The sequence below is a fragment of the Ambystoma mexicanum genome (genome assembly GCF_040938575.1).
Source record: "Ambystoma mexicanum isolate Mex_15411 chromosome 12 unlocalized genomic scaffold, UKY_AmexF1_1 Mex_chr12_unloc.2, whole genome shotgun sequence".
Taxonomy (NCBI): Eukaryota; Metazoa; Chordata; class Amphibia; order Caudata; family Ambystomatidae; genus Ambystoma; species Ambystoma mexicanum.
The window spans coordinates 11,684,046-11,705,339 of NW_027182323.1; the positions used below are offsets into that span (position 1 = coordinate 11,684,046).

Below are 21,294 nucleotides of genomic sequence, written 5' to 3' on the forward strand. Positions count from 1 at the left end.
TAGATTGTGGTTCTTACTCTTTTGCACCAGTCAATAAGACGTGCAGAAGGATGTTAGTCAGGTATTACATGTTATTAGAATAGTACCATTAATGGTCATATTTTGTGCATATAATAGACAATATTGTCCCCTTAAAGCGTTTCCTGTGAAAGGCTATGAGAATGTCCCCCATCGAGATGCCATCCTTTCCACCCCTTTCTGAAAATGTTAAGTCTTTCGAAGGAAAGCTCCTTTGCTTTGTGCACAACACAAAAACATACTATTGGTCAGACTTACTCCTTCTCCATCACTATATCCGTGGATGACACCCCACGCAGTTACCTCTGCTTCCATGAATTGAAATTTGCAGCAAACTTTACAAGAGAGTGCAACCTGTCTGCAAATTAAATGTCAAGTCCACTCAGCGTCTTTCAGTGTGTTGTCCATAAGCAGTCCGCATAGCAACAATTACCATCAACTGCCCAACAACAACTTCTCCTTGTTACTTGCATAACATTAATGTAAAATACATGTGATCTGACATGTACATGTGAACCAGGGCAATGGGAGGGGGTTATCTACAAGCAATTGCTCAATGGGCAATGTGGGCAAATGAAAGGGGCTGCATGCTCGGTAAGGGAAATCAGTAAAGAGTGAAGGGATGGTGGAAAATGGTAACATATATATGATGTCTAATGGTAAGTAATCGTAGGATGAAGGGGCATCAAGGATAACTTGCAATGGAAGAACACCATATGGTGTGGTGTATGTAAAATAGGGTAAATGATATCGATGTATAAATCATGAACGCTGGGTCATTAGATTGAGTGGACATTGCAAAATAGTTAGAAAGAAAATTCTACTTCTTGTGGAACACAATTAATAGTTATCATTCCATCAATCCATGTCCAGTGTGCAAGATATATTCTAACAACTTTAATCTTGCATCTGTTGTATTTGAAAATATTCAAGAATGTGATTGCACGACTTTCTGTGCATGTTCTTGTTTTCGTAATAAACAATTTGCTGAGACTATTTACAAAAAAAAGACTTTTCAATGACTTAGAAAGAAAGCCACATACTTAAAATAATCAGAGTGTCATTTATTGGTGTAATATAAATCAATGATATTGAGGCAAATAAATAAAAAAAGGGCAAAGAAAAATACAACTATTAATGCCTATCTACTAAGATTACTTCACAGAAAATAATTAATTAAAAACACATTATTAAACAATTACATTGCAAGTCATATACTATTCCATTTTTGTACAATCAAAACAGTTTCCAAACATTGTGCAAAAGCTTGAAACTGGCTTTGTTAAAAATTGTGAAGACAGCCACACATCATTTGAATCTTCAAATCAACCTTTCAGCAAGTTCACGTTTGAGAGGACAACCCTCTAATTGCAATGTTCTGTGGCATAGGCGGGGCCCTGGCAACAACATCTGGAGCAATTCCATGCCCTTGCATGCCCAGCACATTCATTGTCAGATCTTTAACAAATTCAAAATCCATCTGCTGGAATATTGGCTTTGCCAATCGCTGTTTGCTTCTTTTGGTAAACTTCTTGTTCCCGAAGCATCCCGAAAGTTCCTGCAGTTTTTGCTTGTTCCTTACCAATGTTCTTTATGTGTGAAAGTACAGCCAGTCTTGTTCTGGCCTCCTTTCCGCCTATGCCGAAATGCAACCAGTTAGGCCTGTACTTTAGGCACATGTTATGGCACACCTCCAAATCTCCAGTGTGGCACGATTGATTTAGTCTCTTGAAAGCATTTTGTCGTACACAATCTTTTCAAGTGCTGTGTGAGGAGGGGAGCCTGGTACCAACCACCTTTTCTTACGCTCCTGCTCCTTGCTCAAGGGTCCATGTGCACTTTCATGGAAATGTTTGTTCTCTTGCCAAGAGTGTATGTTTGAACAATGATGCAGCATTGAATGCCATTTTTAAGCAGAATATCTCCAGATCCATCGCATGTTTTTGAGCTCCACCAAAGATGGTTTCTGATAGACTTTGACCAATCAATTTAAAAGGTTTCTGTAGCCTTCTTTTTACCAGCATCTGTACTTTGTTTAGAAATTGATTTGATTTTGCGACATGCCATATTTCATATTGATGCTTTATGTGTGGAAAAAGCTCTTGCATGGCCTTTGCCATTCCTATGTGTCTGTCAGTGGCTATCTATCAGGTCTATTTGCATTGCTCTGGATTGCAGAAATTCAATGGATTTAATGAAACAGTATTTTTCCATGGCAACAGAAGATGTGCATTCAGATACTTGCATGACGACTGAACTCACTATTTGTTTTCTCTTCATGTCTTGGAAGTGGTAAGTGCAGTATTTGGCATGAAAACCAGGACAGTCACACTGTCCATCACCAGCCAGCCTGAGTCTTTTTCCAACGAGAGCATTGGCCATTGATATCTGTTTGAGTGTCCAGCCCTGGCTAATAGCAGGGACAAGACATTCTTCTGATATTTGTAGAATTGGGTTTTAGCAAGGAACTCAAGTCCCACAAAAGTACAGAAACTTGAAATTGTGCTGAACGTTGATCCACTAAATAAAAAAGCAGATGAACTCGGGAGGACAGCTCAGGGGCAACGCACTCGCCTTGGAAGCAAGACGATGCAGAGCAAAGCAGGTTTGATTCCTGGGTCAGCACTTAGAAACCTCTGGGTACTAAGCGTGTTATAAATAACCCATTACAATAACAAAACAAGGTACATTTTCAGCAGGTACTTTTCCAAGTATTGGTTGAGCAGACCATGAAAATGGGTCATGAAGGTGTACGCAGCTACCCTTAATCTTCATGTTGGTGCCTTTGACTACCCAAGTAAACTTCACCAATGGCTCCCCACAAGTCAAGAGTCAAGTCCAGATCATGAGCACAAACATCTATCAGTTGCGAATATGCTTCAGCTATTTTTGTGTGGGATATGTCTGGATTTTCTGTATTTGTTGGGGAAGCAGGGAATATTGTCTCTTTCTTATATTTAAATTTTTTAGAGGGTATGAATTGTGTGAGTGGGTCTGCAAGCAATTCTGAAACATCTTCTGTGCTGTCTTTCTCTTCTGTGCTGTAACAATGATCCATGGTTACTTTCCATGGGTCACTGGTGATATTCCATTCATATTCCAGCCACTGGACATTTTCATCACAACTCCCCCAGTATGGCCCTTTCTACTACAGAGCCATCTTCCCCGAAACTACAAGAGGAGACCCACACTACGGTAGACTAACCAAGAAACTCGCCTCTCTCTACCAGTGAACCAACAAAGTGGTGTCTTTCCTTTAATGAACAAATCATAATGGATATTTGTATTTGTATTTATTATTGTTTTATATAGCGCCTTAATCCAAGGCGCATTACAGTTAACAACAAAAAACACATCAAACATAGAACAGTAGAAACAGTACCAGTAAACATGAATCAAGCCATAAAATCGGTATGTAGAACAATTTGCATATGAAAGAGAGGAGAGGAGGAGGGTGGAGAAGGAAGGAGAAGGGAAGAGTAATGAGTGAAGTGAGCAATAGAAAGAGGAGAGTTTAGGAGAGATGAGAACAAATAAAGAGAAAAAGAACAGAGTAGGGAGCTAGGAGGGTGAGAAGGAGAGAGGGGGAAAGTGTCAAGGAGGGGAGTGAAGAAGAAGTGATTTCATTGAGGAGCGGAAGGAGGAATAGGCGGAGGAGGAGCGGATAGAAAGAGATAGGGAGTTCCAGTGTAAGGGGGCAAGGAGCTGAAAGGAGCGGAAACGAGAAGAGGCACAAGGTGGTGGGGGAACAGAAAGTAAGAATAGATCAGCAGAACGAATGGAGCGAGGGGGGTATAGAATGAGAGGAGAGAGGAGAGGTAAAGAGGGGCAAGGTCATGAAGCGATTTAAAGACAAGACAAAGGAAATGAAATTTAAATTGGGAGTGGAAAGGAAGCCATCCCAGGTAAGAGAGTGAGTTGGAGATGGAGTCATGGGGAGAGAGTAGACATAGGGTGCGGATGGCAGAGTGGTAAAGGGATTTGAAGGGGGCAAACTGGGAAGCGGGGAGACCGAAGAAGAGAGAAGAACAATAGAAAAGGTGAGAAAAGATGAGGGAGGAGATTCAAAGTTTGGTAGCATGGAAGGTGATAGAGGGACGGACTTTACGGATGTTAAAGAGAGGATAGCGACATGCCAGAGAAGTGAGGGAGATATGATGAGAAAAGGAAAGGAAAGGGAAGAGTCAAAGTAAATGCCTAGATTACGAACATGGTTGGAAATAGGAAGATTAAAAGGGGGAACATGGATAGAAGGAGGGGGAGATGGAGAGGGTAGGGTGTTAGAAGTAAAAAAAACAGGAATTCAGTCTTGTCAGTGTTAGGAGAGAGATAGTGAGATGACATCCAGTCTTTAATGATCATGAATAGCTCAACATCAAAGGCTGCGGGTCCCAATGGACTCACATATCAGGTCTTGAGGAATAACTCTCACCTCTGGGTGAAACTATTGAACTGGTTGTTTAAAGACATTCTATCAAAGCAGAGGTTTTCTAGTTCGTGGAAATCATCTATCATAATACCATTGTTCAAGGGGAGTGACCAGACAGTACCAATGAACTACCATCCGATCGCCCTCCTGGACATTGACAGTAAGATGTTTATGAGAAGATTGGGTGAAAGAGACCAAGATATTATCAAAGTACCAAAAGGGATTCAGAAAGGGGCTGTCGACTGCTCTTAATTGAGTAGTACTAAATATTCTGAGCGAACAGACAGGCAAGAAGGGTGAACTTGAACTCTTTCGGGCTTGGGTGGATTTCTCGGGGGTTTTGACCAGGTAGATAGAAACCATCTGTGGTTGAAGTTAAGATCCCGAGGAATTCCAGAAGGCCATTCTGGTTGAGCTTCACAGAGAAACCACAATCAGAGTTCGACTAGACCAAGAAGGGCATCTCTCTGACCATATTAGAGTGGAAAGAGGGGTTCGGTTGGGCTGTTTGTGGGCCCCCCTCTTTTTCAATCTCTACCTGGCCGATGCAGGCAAATTCCTTAAGTCGTTGCACTGGCAAGCCCAAAGATTAATGGATCTAGAGTTCATTGGCTTGCCTATGCCGACAATTTGGTCCTGTTCGGCAATACAGCAGTGGGGCTTCAGCGCCTTCTGAACAGCCTTGACTATTATGCTAAAGAGAATGGTCTTACATTGAACCCCAAAAAGTCAAGAATCCTAGTGTTTAGATATAGAAACAAAAGAGTCATCTATCCACACTGGGAGATGGGAGGCCAGCAAATTTCAAGAGTTGAAGATTTGATATATTTAGGATATGAAATCTATGCCTCTCCAGCAATTTGTAAAGTGGAGCGGGATATGTATAACAAGACCAGCCAGATCATCCCTCAGATGAAAAAAGTTCTAACGAAATACTGTGGCTTTTCGCGCATCCCTTTGATTAAATATTATAAAGCGAAGGTAGTACCGGTAGTCCTATATGGGTTGGAGGCAAAGCCTCTTCTTTGGAGTGGAGATTGGTACAGATGGGAGGGGCTGATTTGGAAGAGTGTTCTAGACCTCCCACACAGTCTCCAGCTTGCAAGTCTTAGATTCGAATTGGGCCTCTGATCACTTAAAGCTCATGCTGGCTGGAAATTGGTTTCTCTCTATCGGCTCATAATGACATCTAATGAGGGGTCCCTGTTTGCAGATATAAAATCTGACTTGGAAAACAGCAGTTCTAAGATACTCTCAAACCTTGAAGCCTGGGCAATAGAAGGGCTAAATACAGCAGATTTAGATTGCGAAACTCTGAGAATCCCATCAAGGCAAAAAAGACCTTGTGGGAAATGGACTGGACAACGACGATTGAAAAACTGCACAGTCTGGCATGTGGACATCTTTTCCTGAAAGTTGATAAAAAAGCAAGTGTGTATTGCTAATTATTTGGTGAAATTTCCAGACAGTAAAATCAGGAAAAACTTTCTTGGAATGACACTAAATGTTGTCCACACTGGAGAAATTCTGTCTCAAAGGGGGATGGGTGACTCCCCTTTATTCTATGTAATGTGTGCAGAAACCCGGAGAAGCAATCCTTGAAACATTTGTTAATGGAATGTGAAGATACCTGGCCAGCAAGATCAGTACTGTTCACAAGATTTGGTGTGGGGACTGAGAAATGTGTCCCGGACATGTTTTGGGACAGTGTGATATCGGTGTACTATCAGAACTTAACTATAGCTTGGTTTCAGGTGCTGGAAAAAAAGTAATATTGTGTTCTAGAAATCATTTTTGTAAATACTAATTTGAGATTTGCACTATGGGAGTGATCATTATGGTCGAGGTTTGACCTTGCAGAGCCTGGAAATTAAAGTCTGTGTTTTATTTTGTTTTAATTTATTTTTCTCTTCCTGTTGCGATTTCTTCAATTATGAACTCTATTATCCTCATTTCCTCCACCTTTCCTTCCTCTTATTTACCCTTGTTTTAACTACTTTGCTCCAGGAGCTATCTTTCAATGTATGGTGATAATTCTGAGGTTTTTTATTGTTTAATTGACTGCTTTTATTTGAATTTATTGTGGATTTAACTATTTTTTTTATGAGTTGTATTGTACTGAAGAGATATTGTAAAAGGTTTTTTTCTTAACCAAAGACAAATAAATAAAAAAAATTCAAAAAAGACTCACCAAGAAACTCGAGATGCAGGGTCCTTACCAAGATATGCCTCAGAAAGGATTCTACGGATGGTCTTACCATAAGATGCCTCCTCACTCTAAAGTGAGGGTTCCAGCCAACCAGGCAAGCAACCTGAAGTGTATCGAGACTATCCCCACGAGTAACACACTGCGCTGAAAGACTACACTTCTAAAATAACAAACTAGATAATAATGAAAATGCAACAACATAAAATAATTCATACACTTCCTAAACAGATTCACTCTTTAACCTGCTTAGTCCCTTCTTATCCCACAAACACATCGCTTGCCCTACTTAAATAAAAAATGAAAAGGCCTGGTTCCTTTTTCTCCTACTATACCCCACTTGGTGCACTTACTTGGATGTCAAAACCTCGAAGCGCTCCAAACTGGTGCTTCCACAGTCGGTTCTGCTTCATATCTAAGCTGCGGAACGTATGCCTCTGGGGCCAGATATTATCTTGGTGCCTGTAAACCACTTCTTTTTTGTGCACAAACTGGTCCATGCAGAGAAGGACCACAGTCGAGCTGGACGAACAGGAAACCCCCAATATTTTTAGAAAGCCTAAGGCTCCTATATGGCTCACCAAATTGTATGCATGGACCTTTAGCTCCTCCCCTGCACCCAAATTAGGTCCACCTCTAGAATTAGCAAGTAATACATTTCAGGAGAGCGATTGTGTTGTCAGAGAGTGGGCGGAATTCATGTGGATAGGAAAGGTAAGTCATGCAGAAGTCATAAAAATCGAACACCGGACAGATTTGGGCAATGCGATTAGCAAACACAAACAGGTCAAAAGGGAACCTACATGTCTTTCTCTCGTTCTCAAGCAAGTTTATTGTACAGATGGCTGGGACGGAGCTTAGATGACATCTAACAGTCACACTAATCCCGGTATGCCTGAACCACACACAAAACACACATTACATACAGTTTGCAACAGTTAATACACTCCCCCAGATACCGTTACAAAGGCATCCCACCAAACAGGATTGGTTGCCCTGTACAGAGAAATCTAAAACCCACACAGTTCATTGGACACAGACATTATAACACAATCCCCTAAAATCTTATAATTACATGGTTTACATTTCCAGCACACCCCTTCCCAAAAACCTCTGCATATTTGATGGCAGGCTTGCCTCTTAGTTACACAACAACAAAATTCCTGTTAATGACGAACATTGACATGCCCCAAAAATACCTAAGCACATGAGAACGAGAGAAAGACATGTAGGTTCCCTTTTGACCTGTTTGTGTTTGCTAATCGCATTGCCCAAATCTGTCCGGTGTTCGATTTTTATGACTTCTGCATGACTTACCTTTACTATTCACATGAATTCCGCCCACTCTCTGACAGCACAATCGCTCTCCTGAAATTTATTACTAATGATCTCTGCGAGTGCCCTGGGAGAGGCCACCTATTCCAAACAACTCAGCGAGTTCACAAAATGCCTATCCCTTACAACAATGAGCTCTCCTGTTTATCAGAGATCATATCTTCCCTTCACCCTCCAGCACTTGAGCCATCTGCAAACTGACCGGAGCCACTCCATTGACCAACTTACAAAATCTGTTACCTGTTTGCTGACGGGGCCTTTGAAATCATTTGCCATGATTGCAAAAACACCCTTCTAATTAATCCACAATATGAAGACCCATGATATACAGAGAAAACAAACCTAATATATTTAATATCTTTTACTAAATTATAAAAATACTTCCCATACATGTATACCATTATCTGTGCATTTTTGTACCTGTTATGATCTCCTCTCATGACCACCATTCATACAGCTAAACGCCACGTGCACATATTGATTGCCTACTTCAACTGAGTGGGGAGGGGCCCTCCGTGTGACAATGTTTCATCGTTATGTTTCTGCATGCATGCACATTTATGAATGTATCACCGCTATACAAAATAACACAAAGTAACCTAAATGTAACACTTATCCCATTTACCATAAATATAGTAATATTTGAAGCAATTTGTGAAAGTAACAGAAATAACGATGATGAAGTGTCCAACCCCCAGTCAGTGGTGTGGCATGCCAAGTTCGAACTTTTCAAAATTCCCAACATATGTTATGTGATGTCCCATCTCTCTTACTCCTCTCAGTCCTCTTTTGCTTAATTGGAGTCTTCTTTCCTGGATCTGCAGGTTTTGCTCCCATGTCACTTATGCTCTTTAATGTAGTACCCTCTCCCTGTGTTCATTCCACTGTAGGTCTACGCTCTCGTTCCTCCTTGCCCTCTGTTTCCCCTAAGTATGTGTGTGTGTGGTCTCGATCCAGCCCATTTGTTCTCAGGCTCATTTGCTCGAGGCCCACTAGTTCGCAATTTTTTAACACATTTCCTCGAAAATACATATTAGGGATTATGTTTAGGTATTTAGTTATGGTGGGGGGATCGCAGGGGTGTCACCACATTTTATTTGCAACAAAATGTTTTTAAAAACTATTGTGAACAAATGGGCCTCAAGCACATTTTCTTGAACAAGCATTATATAACCTGTGGTCTACATGGTGCTCTGCCCGACTTTCGCTATGTAAGCGTTTATCTACATTTCTCCATCCTTGTGCTGTTGTAAGTGCCACTCTCTGTTTAAATTGGGGGCCCATGCGGAGACGAGGGAGGTTGCTAGGGTGAAGGATGGTCAAAGGAGTGGGAAACTGTAGGGCTCCAGAGTGAGCTAGCGCCACATTTTGCTGCTTGGAAAAACATTTGCTTGAATCTACCTTCTTCTGACTCCTGCTTCCTACTTGCGAATCACCATAACCTTCCTCTTGATCTTAACACTTTTCTTCATGGTTGTCCTATTAAATATCCCCTGAATCAATATGTTCCCAGGAAGAGCATCAAAAAGGGAAATATCTGAACTAAGAATCAGTAGTATCTGTTTTGATTCAGATGGCAAACTACATGGGGTTTGCAGATTTGTATCCCTCCCCTACAGCAGAAAGACCAACCAGAGATCCATCTCCTTAGTCCAAGAATACCCTGCTCGTAAAAGTGGAGGAGGGGATTTTGACGGAATGGAGGGAACCAAAGAAGGTGGTCGTTCCTAGGTTTCTGTCCAAATTGTCTCCCCTGATCTCTAATGCTGATGTTTCTCTTCTATCAGCTAAAGCTCACCCTACTGCGTCTCCTACTGAAATACCTTCTGCACTTATTCTTAAGGTCTACCCTTCGCTAGTGTCTTACCTTACTTTCTTCTTCAACGTCTGCCTCTCTACCTCTACCTTTCTCACGTTCTGCAAGCATGCTTCCATTATCCCAATTTTAAAGAAACCTACTGCTGATCCACTGATTTTCTCAAATTTTCTACCATTTCCTTATTATGCTATCTCTTTAAATTACTGGAAATGGCAGGTCAATTCTCAAGTCTCTACGTTTGTCTCCAACTCTTCTATTCTCCGACCATTCCAATCTGGTTTTCGTCCACTGCACGTTAACTGCTCTCCTCTCGGTTTTGGACTCCATTCTTTCTGAACGATTCCAAACACTCATCTTCCCTAATCTCTTTGATCTAACTGCTGCATTTGACACTGTCAATCACTCTCTACTATTGGCATCACTTTCTTCCTTTGGTTTCACAAGCTCTGTCCACTCTTGGTTTGAATCTTATCTATCTCAAAGATCATTTTCTGTTCCTTGGGCCAGCAGGTCATCTAAATCTTTCCGGCTTGCCCACGGTGTGCCTCAAGGGTCCTTTGTGGGCCCTTTTCTGTTCTCTCTTTACGCCTCCCCTATTGCAGCTGTTATTTCTTCCTTTCGTTTATCACATCACCTTTATGCTGACGGCACTCAACTCTTTCTCTCTTTCTCTTCGTTCTCCTCTGAAATTCACCACACTAATTTCCCCTTGTCTAGTGGCTCTCAAATCTTGGATGTCCTCTCACTATCTTATGCTCAATGCTGGGAAAGTGGAAGTCCTCTTTTTCCCCACTAATACCCTCCCCACTCCCCATTCTTTATTTATTTTCCTCCATCCCAGCTTCCAATGTCACCCACGACCCGAAATCTTGGCCTCCACTTTGACTCTAGTCGTTCCTTCTCTCATCACATCTCTCTAACCTTGCGCGCCTGTCACTTTCACCTGCACAATATTTGTAACGCATGTCCATTTCTCACCTTTCAAGCTTCTAAACTCCTAATTTCCTCCTTAATTTTTTTAAGACTCTTTTACTGTTCCACTGCCCTCTTTAGACTTCCTAGTTCTCGTCTTACCCCTCTCAAATCTGTATTCAACTCTTCTATCCGTCTTCTCTGTCTTCTCTCTTTGCGAGAATCTATCTCCTCTTCTCTTGACACTCTTGGCTGGTTACCCTTTCACACTCAAATTTAATTAAATGTTCTCTGCCTTGTCTTTAAGTCCCTCTATAGTCTTTCTCCTAGCTATCTCTCTGCTCTGATATCTTTCTATACTCCTTCTCGTTCGCTCCGCTCTTCTTCACAGTTTCTATTGGTGGCACCTCGTATCCCTTTGCCCAGTCCCAATTTCACACTTTTAAGCTTTCAGCCCCTCTTCACTGGAATGCTCTTCCCTTCTCTTTTCATTCCATTTCTGTCTATTCTTTATTTCGTGGGTCGCTGAAGTCTCATTTGCTGCAACCTCCTTGATTGTTTTCTGAATTTTTTGTTTATCCATTATATTGTACCGTTCCTGTTCTCTGTACAGCGCCTTGGTTTAAGGCGCTTTATAAAACACAAATAAAATACAAATACAAGTCCTTTCCCCAAATCCATACAAGTGGGCACTATTCTCCCCGGTCTACTGTGCAGATAATCTTTGGCTGAGGGTTGCAACAAAGGTGGATGTTTCCCCGAAAAGGTTGTATCGAGTAGCTTATCTGATGCCTAAGGGACACCATGTACACAGCTGCTAGAGCTTGGGGTGAGGTGTGCAAAGTACTCCACGATGATACTGCCCCTTCCCCTGTGTTGCACGCTATCAGAACTCAGATAGAATTTATTTGGACCTAGCTTATGACAGGGACAAGGCATCGGCAATGCCCATGGGTTCCATGATTGCAGCCAGCCGGCAGTTGCATATTACAGACTGGCACACCGATTCTCACCAAAAGACCACAGAATTGAAAATTCTCTTTAAGGGGCAGATGTTATTTGATGACCCCTTGGAAGACAAATGGTTTTCAAGGAGAGTAAACACACCAGAAAAATGCAGACCTTAAAACCAAGTCATTGACGAATGCTTGGGTGAAAAGGCTGGGTCATTGAGGGTACCAGATTAAACTACGCCCAGCTGCAGCACCATCATGGACCATTCACACTCCCCTGTCCAGGAGTCAGACCAAGAATAGGGCAATATTGCAGGCCATTTGGGTTCTGGTCCAGAAGAGGCCAATCGGGAAAGTGCCCTAACAGGAGAAGCACCAACTGTTCTTACGGTTTGCTGTCAGCAAGAAATACTTTTGTCCTCGCCGGTCATGGTTTTCCCCTCCATTGGAGCTGGCAATAGGTTTGGAATATTGCCTGCAAATTGTTCATGTCCCATCAATCCTAGCTATGGGGTCTGGAAATTGAGAGGCAAAGTTTGTAGTACCAGGGGTTGTGTAATTTTTGATGCTGAACTTGCAGTTCAGAATAATAAATGCCCCCCACCCCACATTAAAAGCTTAGGAAAGGGTTTGGGGCAATTTTAAGATTTGGTGCAAGAAGAGGGGATGCTGGGTTTAGATTGTTATCCCAGATCTTCTGCAATTCCTTTAGGAGGGTTTTGATTTGGGGCTGGCGGTGTCAATACTGCGGGCACAAAGGGCAGCTGATAGGGCTTTCTAGGGGTAGTTGTATGTGGAGTCGGGAGATGGCAAATTGGTGAATCAGATCTTCAAAAGGTTTTCCCTATCTAGGCCACTTGCGGTTTCATGGTTGCCCCATGGGATCTGCAGTTAGTGTTATCATTGTTACAGGCAGCCCTGTTTGAGCCCCTGAGTGAAGTATCTTTAAAGCCACTAACCCTTAAAACAGTGTTTCGAAGGGATTGTGTCCTCCGACGTATTCCATATCTTAGATATCTCTTTCCAGCTTTGCTGGCCTCGGAAATTTTTTCTCTCTAGAGGGTGCTGCGCGTCGACGTCCGCCGAGTCGATGCCCCTCGACAGCCGCCATATCGACATTGACGTCATCCTGCCTATAAAGGCCGTGCGCAGCGTCTGTTGTTCAGTTCTGTTTTTCCACGCTTACTCAGTGCCTCGGAATATCGTTGCTCAGTTTCGTAGATATATTATTCAATTTTCCTTGAGATATTCGATCCATACTCGATGGCTTCCTCGTCTGAACCGACGACCCCTCGGTCCGGCTTTAAAAAATGCCGAGACTGTGGAAAAAAGATGTCGATAACGGACCCTCACAGGGTCTGTCTGTGGTGTTTGGGAGCTGAACACCATTGTTCGGAGTGTGAGGACTGTATGTCCATGACAGCTAAAGCCCTGAAGGAGCGTAGGGGGAAGCTGGAAAAAGGTAAGACTTCTAAAGCTTCTTCTTCCTCGACAAAGTCGAGACATTCGTCTCCTCGTCACCATTCGCGCTCCAGGTCTCGAAGCGGGTCCCATCGCTCTTCGAGATCGAAACACTCGAAAAGGAGACGCCGAAGATCCCCTTCTTCGTCCTCCTCTTCCTCTGTTTCACCTAAGAGAATCCCTTGCCCCACGAAGCATAGTTCCCGGGCTGAATGGGAGGAATTCCGAAAAAATATGATGAGCGTCTTCGAGAAAGCGGCCTCGACCCCCTCGAAGACTGCCGAGAGCGATGCTCTGGTTGAAAGACCCGAAGGTCCAAAACGCTGCGAGTCGCAGCACCCGGCGAAGGAAGCTTCTCGAGCGCGTCACAAACCCTCGAGTAAAGCAAAGACCTCAAATCCTTCTTCGAAGGTTCCGTGGATGCCGTCGACGAAGGTTCCGTCGACGCCGAGGTCGGTGTCTTTGACGCCGTTGCCGAAGGGACCTTCGACACACGGGTCTGTCGACTCGACGCCATCCTCGATACCGGCGTCGACGCCAAGGAAAGTCACGGTTGCGGCGCACCCAGTGGTTATTCCCAGGTCTTCGATGTCGATGTCGTCGAGATTGTCGATATCCTCGAGCAGAATTCCGATTCTATCGAAGACCTCGAGACCTCCACCTTTGTTTTCGACGCCACTTTCGAAGCCTTCGACGTCGGCGTCGACGACATCGACGTTTTCGAGGCCGATTACGACAAGTTTGGCACCCTCTGCCTTGGAGATGGGTTTCACACCCTTTGTGAGCTCAGACCAATTGAGAACAATGTCTTCAATTATGGAAAAGGGAGAACTGTCTGATCAAGAAGAGCCATTTGAGTTGCAGGGATCTGCAACCCCAGTTCAAGAGGAGTTATCCTCAGAGGAACGCAGATTAAAGGAACTCCATGATTCCTTACATGAGGCAAGTGGTTTAGCCACTTCCCCAGAGGTGGAGTTAGCTAGGCCAGACCCGAGGGAGCATGCTGAAACCCCTTATAGAGCCTTAATGGCCAGGATTACCGAATTTATGGGGTGGTCAACACCTTCACCGGCTTTCCAACAGGATGACCTCACGGATATTCTTGATAAAGTTCCATAGGAGTACCTTTTCATAAAGCTCTTCGAAGAAAAATAATGACGAACTGGGAAACCCCAGATGTCGTCCCGGCAGTGAATAAAAAACTGTCTGCTAAATACAGGGTATCTTCTGCAGACCCGGAGTTTTTGTCCAAACACCCATCCCCAGAAAGTCTGGTGGTACAGACAGCATCTTCTACTGACATCAAGACTGCTTACCCTACCGTCCCACAGGACAGGGACGATAAGAAATACGATGCTATGGCTAAGAAAGTCTTTTCGGCATGTAGCATGGAGTTAAAATCTATTAATGCTACTTGCACCCTTGCTAGATTTAGCCATACACTTTGGGAGTGTGCTTCTACAGCGGCTGACTGCATCCCGGAGGGAGAAGAAAGGGAGGTGTTCCTAAATATCATAAGGGACGGTAAAGACGCTATGTGCGAAGCCCTCCAGACGGGCATTGACTCGGCTGACAGTATCAGCAGAGCAATGGCGGCCAGTACAACAACCAGGAAATTTGCTTGGTTGAGAAAGTCTGGTTTTGCCCCAGATGTGCAAGCCAGGCTCTTGAATATGCCATTTGATGGCTCTTCTTTGTTTGGGAAAAAGGCGGATGACAGTTTAGAAAAACTGCAAACATCAAAGGCAGCAGCAAAATCCCTAGGCGCTGCAATCCGTCAGACACCTTTTCGTCCCACAGGAACCTCTGCGAGAGGCAAGTCTTTTCGCTTCTACTCCGCATTCGGAAGAGGCAGAGGACGACCGGCTCAAAGGGGACAAAGAAGAACTACCCGAGGTGGACGGGGTAGATATTCAAAAGCTGCAGCAACAGCAGGTGCCTCTTTACCATCGGCATCTGCATCAGCCGCCCCAAAACCACTCTGAGGACTTCCCTCACAAGACACCTGTAGGAGGCAGGTTAACTCAACATCTGGCGGAATGGCAGGCTATCACGTCAGATGCTTGGGCATTGGAGACAGTTGCACAAGGTTGCTGCCTGCCTCTCCTACGCATACCTCAGAGTCATCCACCGGGGATCCGCTCTCAAAAAGCTCCAGATCCGCTCCTCTTGCAGGAGATTTTAGACCTGCTAGAGAAAGGTGCCATAGAACCGGTACCTGTAGCAGAGAGGAACAAGGGCTGGTACTCCCCTTACTTTCTCATACCAAAGAAAGACGGAGGACTGAGACCCATCTTGGACTTGCGGGAATTGAACAAATTCCTCAGGAAAGACAAATTCAAGATGGTAACTCTCTCTCAAATCCTTCAGGCCCTTCAGTTCAAGGACTGGTTGGTATCTCTGGACCTTCAGGACGCTTATTTCCATGTGCCAAACCATCTCAAACACAGGAAATACCTGAGGTTGGCAATTGGCAACTCTCATTATCAATTTCGATTTCTGCCATTTGGGCTGACCTCCGCCCCGAGGGTCTTCACCAAGTTAATGTCGGTAGTGGCTGCAAGTCTAAGGAGGGAAGGGATTCACGGCTACCCCTACCTGGACGATTGGTTGATCAGAGCTGTATCTTCGGAACAAGCTCAGAACCAGCTAGATTATGTTTGCCACTCCCTTCACAGACTGGGCTTCTCCCTCAATTTAAAGAAGTCACAAATGATACCATCGCAGAGACTCCAGTTCATCGGAGCGATCCTGGACACTTCCCTGGGAAAAGCCTCGCCACCAGAGGTGAGGGCTCAAGATATTCTATAGATGGTCACCAAGTTTCAAAATGCCCAACGTCTCCCAGCCTTCGACTTTTTGAGGTGGCTAGGCCTCATGGCATCCTGCATTTTCCTTGTGCCAGAGGCTCGCCTGAGAATGAGATATCTCCAGTGGGCACTGAGAACTCAGTGGTCACAATTCTCAGGGAGAATGACAGATCTTATTCAGGTTCCCGACAGGGTGGCTCGAGACCTTCAGTGGTGGGCCTGTCAGGAGAACATTCTGAAAGGAGAGCAGTTTTGGCAACCTTGGCCGGAGATAACAGTAGTCACAGATGCCTCACTTACGGGGTGGGGAGCCCACGCTAACGACTTGACGATCAGCGGTCATTGGTCTCCAACGGAGTCCAGACTACATATCAACCTGTTAGAGCTGAGGGCCAGCAGACTTGCGCTGAAGGCTTTTCTGCCATCTGTACAAGGAAAGAATGTCCTGATAATGACGGACAACACAGTGGCCATGCATTACCTCAACAAAAGAGGAGGCGTAGGATCACTACCACTGTGCAGAGAGGCGATGCAGCTCTGGTTTTGGGCAATCCAAGAAGGAATCTCTCTATCGGCAGTTCACCTAGCCGGAGAGAAGAACTTGACAGCAGACGCTCTGAGCAGGCAGAGCACTGTCTCCCACGAGTGGGAACTAGCTCAGGAAGTCCTTCAAGAGATCTTTGCCCTTTGGGGAACCCCTCAGGTGGATCTGTTCGCCACCAGTGTCAACAGGAAGTGCGATCTGTTCTGTTCAAGGGAATTTCCCCCGAGAGGAGCTCTGGGAGACACGTTCATAGTGGACTGGGAGTTTCCACTCCTGTACGCGTTTCCACCAGTCCCTGTCATTCCTCAAATGATCAGGAGGTTGAGAAGATTCCGGAAAACCATGATCCTAATTGCCCCGGATTGGGCCAGGAGAACGTGGTACCGGGACCTTCTAGACTTGTCCATCTGCCCTCCAATTCGACTTCCACTCAGAGAGAATCTGCTCTCACAGAAGGGAGGTCAGGTTCTCCATCCAGACATCAAAACCCTCAACCTTCACGATTGGCTTCTGAAAGGCTGAGGTACAAGGATTGGGACCTCCCTGATGACGTTATGGAGGTGTTGCTTTCGGCAAGAAGGCCAGCAACAAAATCTTTATACCGCTGCCGTTGGAACAGATTTTGCAGCTGGTGTAGAGAAGAGAATATCGACCCCTTTTCATGTGGTACACCAACAGTGTTATCCTTTCTACTCTACTTGGCAAATTCTGGCCTTCAAGTTGGCACTATCAAGGGCTATCTCGCAGCGCTGTCCATCTTTAAGCGCACTGCGGAAGAAGGATCCTATTTCAAGTTACCCTTGGTAATACAGTTTCTAAAGGGGTTAACTAACGTTTATCCCCCAAGACCATTCCAGGTTCCCCTATGGGATTTAAATTTAGTCCTAACTTTCCTGATGGGCAGACCTTTCGAACCACTCCACTCTTGTTTGTTAAGGTTTCTTACCCTTAAGCCTGTTTTATTAGCAGCACTTACATCTGCTAGAAGGGTGAGCGAGTTACAAGCTCTTTCTTGTAAACCCCCTCATACAATCTTTTACAAAGACAACGTTGTTCTGCAAGTGAAGCCTAATTTCCTCCCAAAGGTGGTTTCTGAATTTCATATCACACAGAAGATTACCCTTCCATCTTTCTATCCTCCTCCCCATCCGGGGAAAGAGGAAGAGAGGTACACAGGCTGGACCCAAGAAGGGCTTTAAGTTTTTACATTAGTAGACTGGCTAGGATAAGACAATCAGACCAGCTGTTTGTAGGCTACGCAGGTCACAAGCTGGGGCTACCGATAACTAAGCAGACCATTTCCAGATGGATTATTTTAGCCATTTTGGAATGTTATAAACTGGCAGGAAAAGAGCCCCCTCAAAATCTTAGGGCTCATTCGACCAGAGGTATCGCAGCTTCATCGGCCCTCAAAAGAGGAGTGCCGGTTCGAGACATATGTGCGGCTGCCACATGGTCGTCCGTCCATACCTTTACACGGTTTTACAACTTGGATTTCTCCTCCAGTCAGGAAACTAGGTTTGGAAGGGCAGTATTGCACTCTATTCATCAATAAGAGGAAGCATGAAGTCAGTACTCCCACCTCCAATAACAGAATACTGCTATGGGAGCCTATCTAAGATAAGGAATACGTCGGAGGACACAATCCCTTCGAAGAACAAGTTACTTCTTACCTTGTAACGTTCTTTCGATGGAATGTTCCTCCGACGTATTCCTTATCGACCCTCCCATCCATCCCCGCAGTACTACTTCCCTTGTTGTTGCAGTTTACGCTCCTTCAGGGTGATTAGTTTAGTCCAGAAAGAATTATTGTGGGCTACAAAACGGAACTGAGCAACGGACGCTGCGCGCAGCCTTTATAGGCAGGATGACGTCGACGTCGATACGGCGGCTGTCGAGGGACATCGACCTGGCGGACGTGGACGCGCAGCGCCCTCTAGAGAGAAAAAATTTCCGAGGCCAGCAAATCTGGAAAGAGATATCTAAGATAAGGAATACGTTGGAGGAACATCCCATCGAAAGAACGTTACAAGGTAAGAAGCAACTTGTTCTTCTGGGGACAATTACTTTGGCAAGAAGGTTGAGAGATATTGGTGCTCTAACATGCAAGCCTCCTTATTTAGTGGTTCAAGTTGAGGCCTTATTCCTCCGATGTGAGTTGGCACTTTTGACCAAAGTACTATACATGTTTCAATTATCACAGGAAATGAGTCTTCCTTCAAGCTTTCCGAATCCTTCCCCACCAAAGGATGTGGAATGAGTTGACTGCATGTTAGGAGGGCAGTATTGACTGATGTATTTGCAAAGTTCGAGGCCCCTCAGAAAATCAGATTATTAATTACACTTGGGGGTGCAGGGCATAGGAGGAAAGCCATGGTACCTACAATCCGTAGATGGTTAAAAGAAGCAATTTCCATAGCCCATGCAATTGCTGGGTCCTTTCCCCCTATGGGCAAGGGGAGGTTAAATTAAAAACATTTGCAGAGCCGACCAAAACAATGTCATTAAACATTACCCTCTAAATCGGCATGGATGGGATGCAGGTGCCTTTGGGCGGGTCTGTTGAGTGCATGTTTACACTCACTGTCACAGTTATCAGTGTCGAATAATCAATAAACTGGTGTTGGTTGGTGCAGAGGGCAGCTAATGGTCTGAGTTGGTTATTTGGACCCATCCATCGCTAGAGTTTGTATGCCTCACAAGTGAGCAATGGGACGAGGAAGAGGGATGTGGAGGTAATGATCAGATTACTTAGAGATAAACTTCAATACTACTAGTCCCATTCTTCCTCGTCACATTACTTATATGATCTGGCCTCACCACCCCGAACCCATAGATGCATACATGCCAACCCTCCCGATTTAGGCGGGAGACTCCCGATTTTTCAGTGAAAAATCAGCAGCGGCGCCTGTCTCCCGCCTGAAATAGCTGTAGCCCCAATGCATTCCTATGGGGAATTGTTGATCTCCCGATTTCCCTTTGGAAAGCTCCCTCCCAGCTGTGTCTGAATGTTGGCATGTATGTAGATGAAGTGGGCCAATTGAGTGGTAATTAACTGAAGTATGCTGGGGCACTGTGGTTGTTGTACTCCCAAATGGTAAGGTGCGGGGCATGTAAAAAAATTGAAATAAAGTAAGGGTTTCTGGCATTGAGGTAGGTACCTCACAGGTACTGAGACATGGAAGAGTATGACTAGGAGTAATGAAGATTACTGGTAATTAATCCGAAGGTATGAGATATTAAGACAGACCTGGTGTTGTGGCCTTAAAGGACGACAGGATGCTGTAAGGGGTTCCGACTGCCTTTATTGTAAGACAAACGGGTGGACCTTAAACTGCCTTAACTCGGGGCAAACATTTACTCACAGTTCGGTTCAATTCAACTTAATGGCTTCCCAGTTAACTCACTGTGGGAAGGGTGTGCACAATGATGGCACGCTGCAAGCTTCTACGGCCCCCATGTAGCCTCCTGTGGCTGTGGATTTATGCCCTAGAAGCTGTGACTGGAGGCTGCTCAAAACCTCCTGTTATTGCCTCCTTATCAGGAGCAGCGCTGTGGCATGACCTGCTTGGTCTGCCGCTGCATCAACACTGGCGGGAACGTTTTTCCGCGGAGCGTGGGCTCGCGAGATCCCGTTATGCCGAGATCTCGCAAGAACATGCTCCCGCGATCACGTGATCTCCCCACACCTGGCTTTCAATCTGAAAACAAATTTCATGTTGGTGCTTGTGGCCCAGCATTTGCAATGCAGTTTTACAATTGTTGGCAACTTTCTATGGGCCTCATCAGTGGTTGGGCGGTACGGTAAAAATCCAGCAGTAACACTATTACTGCCGCAATACCACACCGCCCAATCTATAGTTTGGGGGAAAAACACAGTATTCACCTCGAGGTGAATGCGCCGACTTTACGCCCATGTTCGGCACAATTACAACCGCGGTAGTTACACCAAAAAGGTCCCATTGAGTCCTATGGACTTTAAAAAATGTGGACTTAAACCACCACCCCAACTTGGGACCCCGGACGAAGTTACGGTAACGGTAATTGCGTTGGGCGATATCCTGGCGGATTAACTGCCGGGATACCGCCCAATTTGTGATGAGGCCCTTTGTCTTGTCTGAAACCATAGCCTGTGACTTTTCTGTTTGCGATAAAAAAAAATAAAGACCAGACAAATAGAATTTTTCAGTGCAAACGTTTTTATTTACTACAAACATACTAAGGTTTTCTTTTCTCAAGCACATTTTGGAAACCCATACATTTTTTTTTATAAAGTTGGGTTTCATGCAGATTATTAAGAATTAAATAAACATACATTCTTTCGAAACAAATTAAGTTTTCAATGAGTAGTCCGAACGATTTCCATAGGAACATCTGGATGTATCGTTTCATCATATCTAAACTCAAAAACACTTCACAGCAACATGGCCTTAAAATCTCAATTCATTTACAAAATTTAAAAAAATTACTACCGCCCAATTGCCGTGACATTGCCTCACCGCAATGCCGTGACTCGGATTCGAACCGAGGTTGCTGCGGCCACAACGCAGAGTACTAACCACTATACGATCACGGCGAGCTACTTGGGCTCCGTGCTAACTCTTGGAAATAGCTCTGATGACCCTGAAAGAGTCGATGATGTCATGTTAAAGCGTTTATAATTTATGGTTTGAGAATTATAAAACTACATAATGAAACAGACACAACGCTGCAGTTCTTGCATTCATTATAGGGTCACCGTGTCTCTCCTGCACATGCCTGCTTTGACGCTCTCTGCGCTCCGCCCCTTCCCTCAGTAGCCGCGAAG

General features: G+C 44.6%; 1 non-coding gene across 1 annotated transcript; it reads right to left on the reverse strand.

The window, feature by feature from the left end:
* Positions 1-20,991: 20,991 nt before the first annotated feature.
* On the reverse strand, positions 20,992-21,063 carry TRNAH-GUG (transfer RNA histidin (anticodon GUG)). Its single transcript has one exon. It is a non-coding gene; the product is annotated as a tRNA-His (tRNA).
* Between the last annotated feature and the right edge of the window lie 231 nt (positions 21,064-21,294).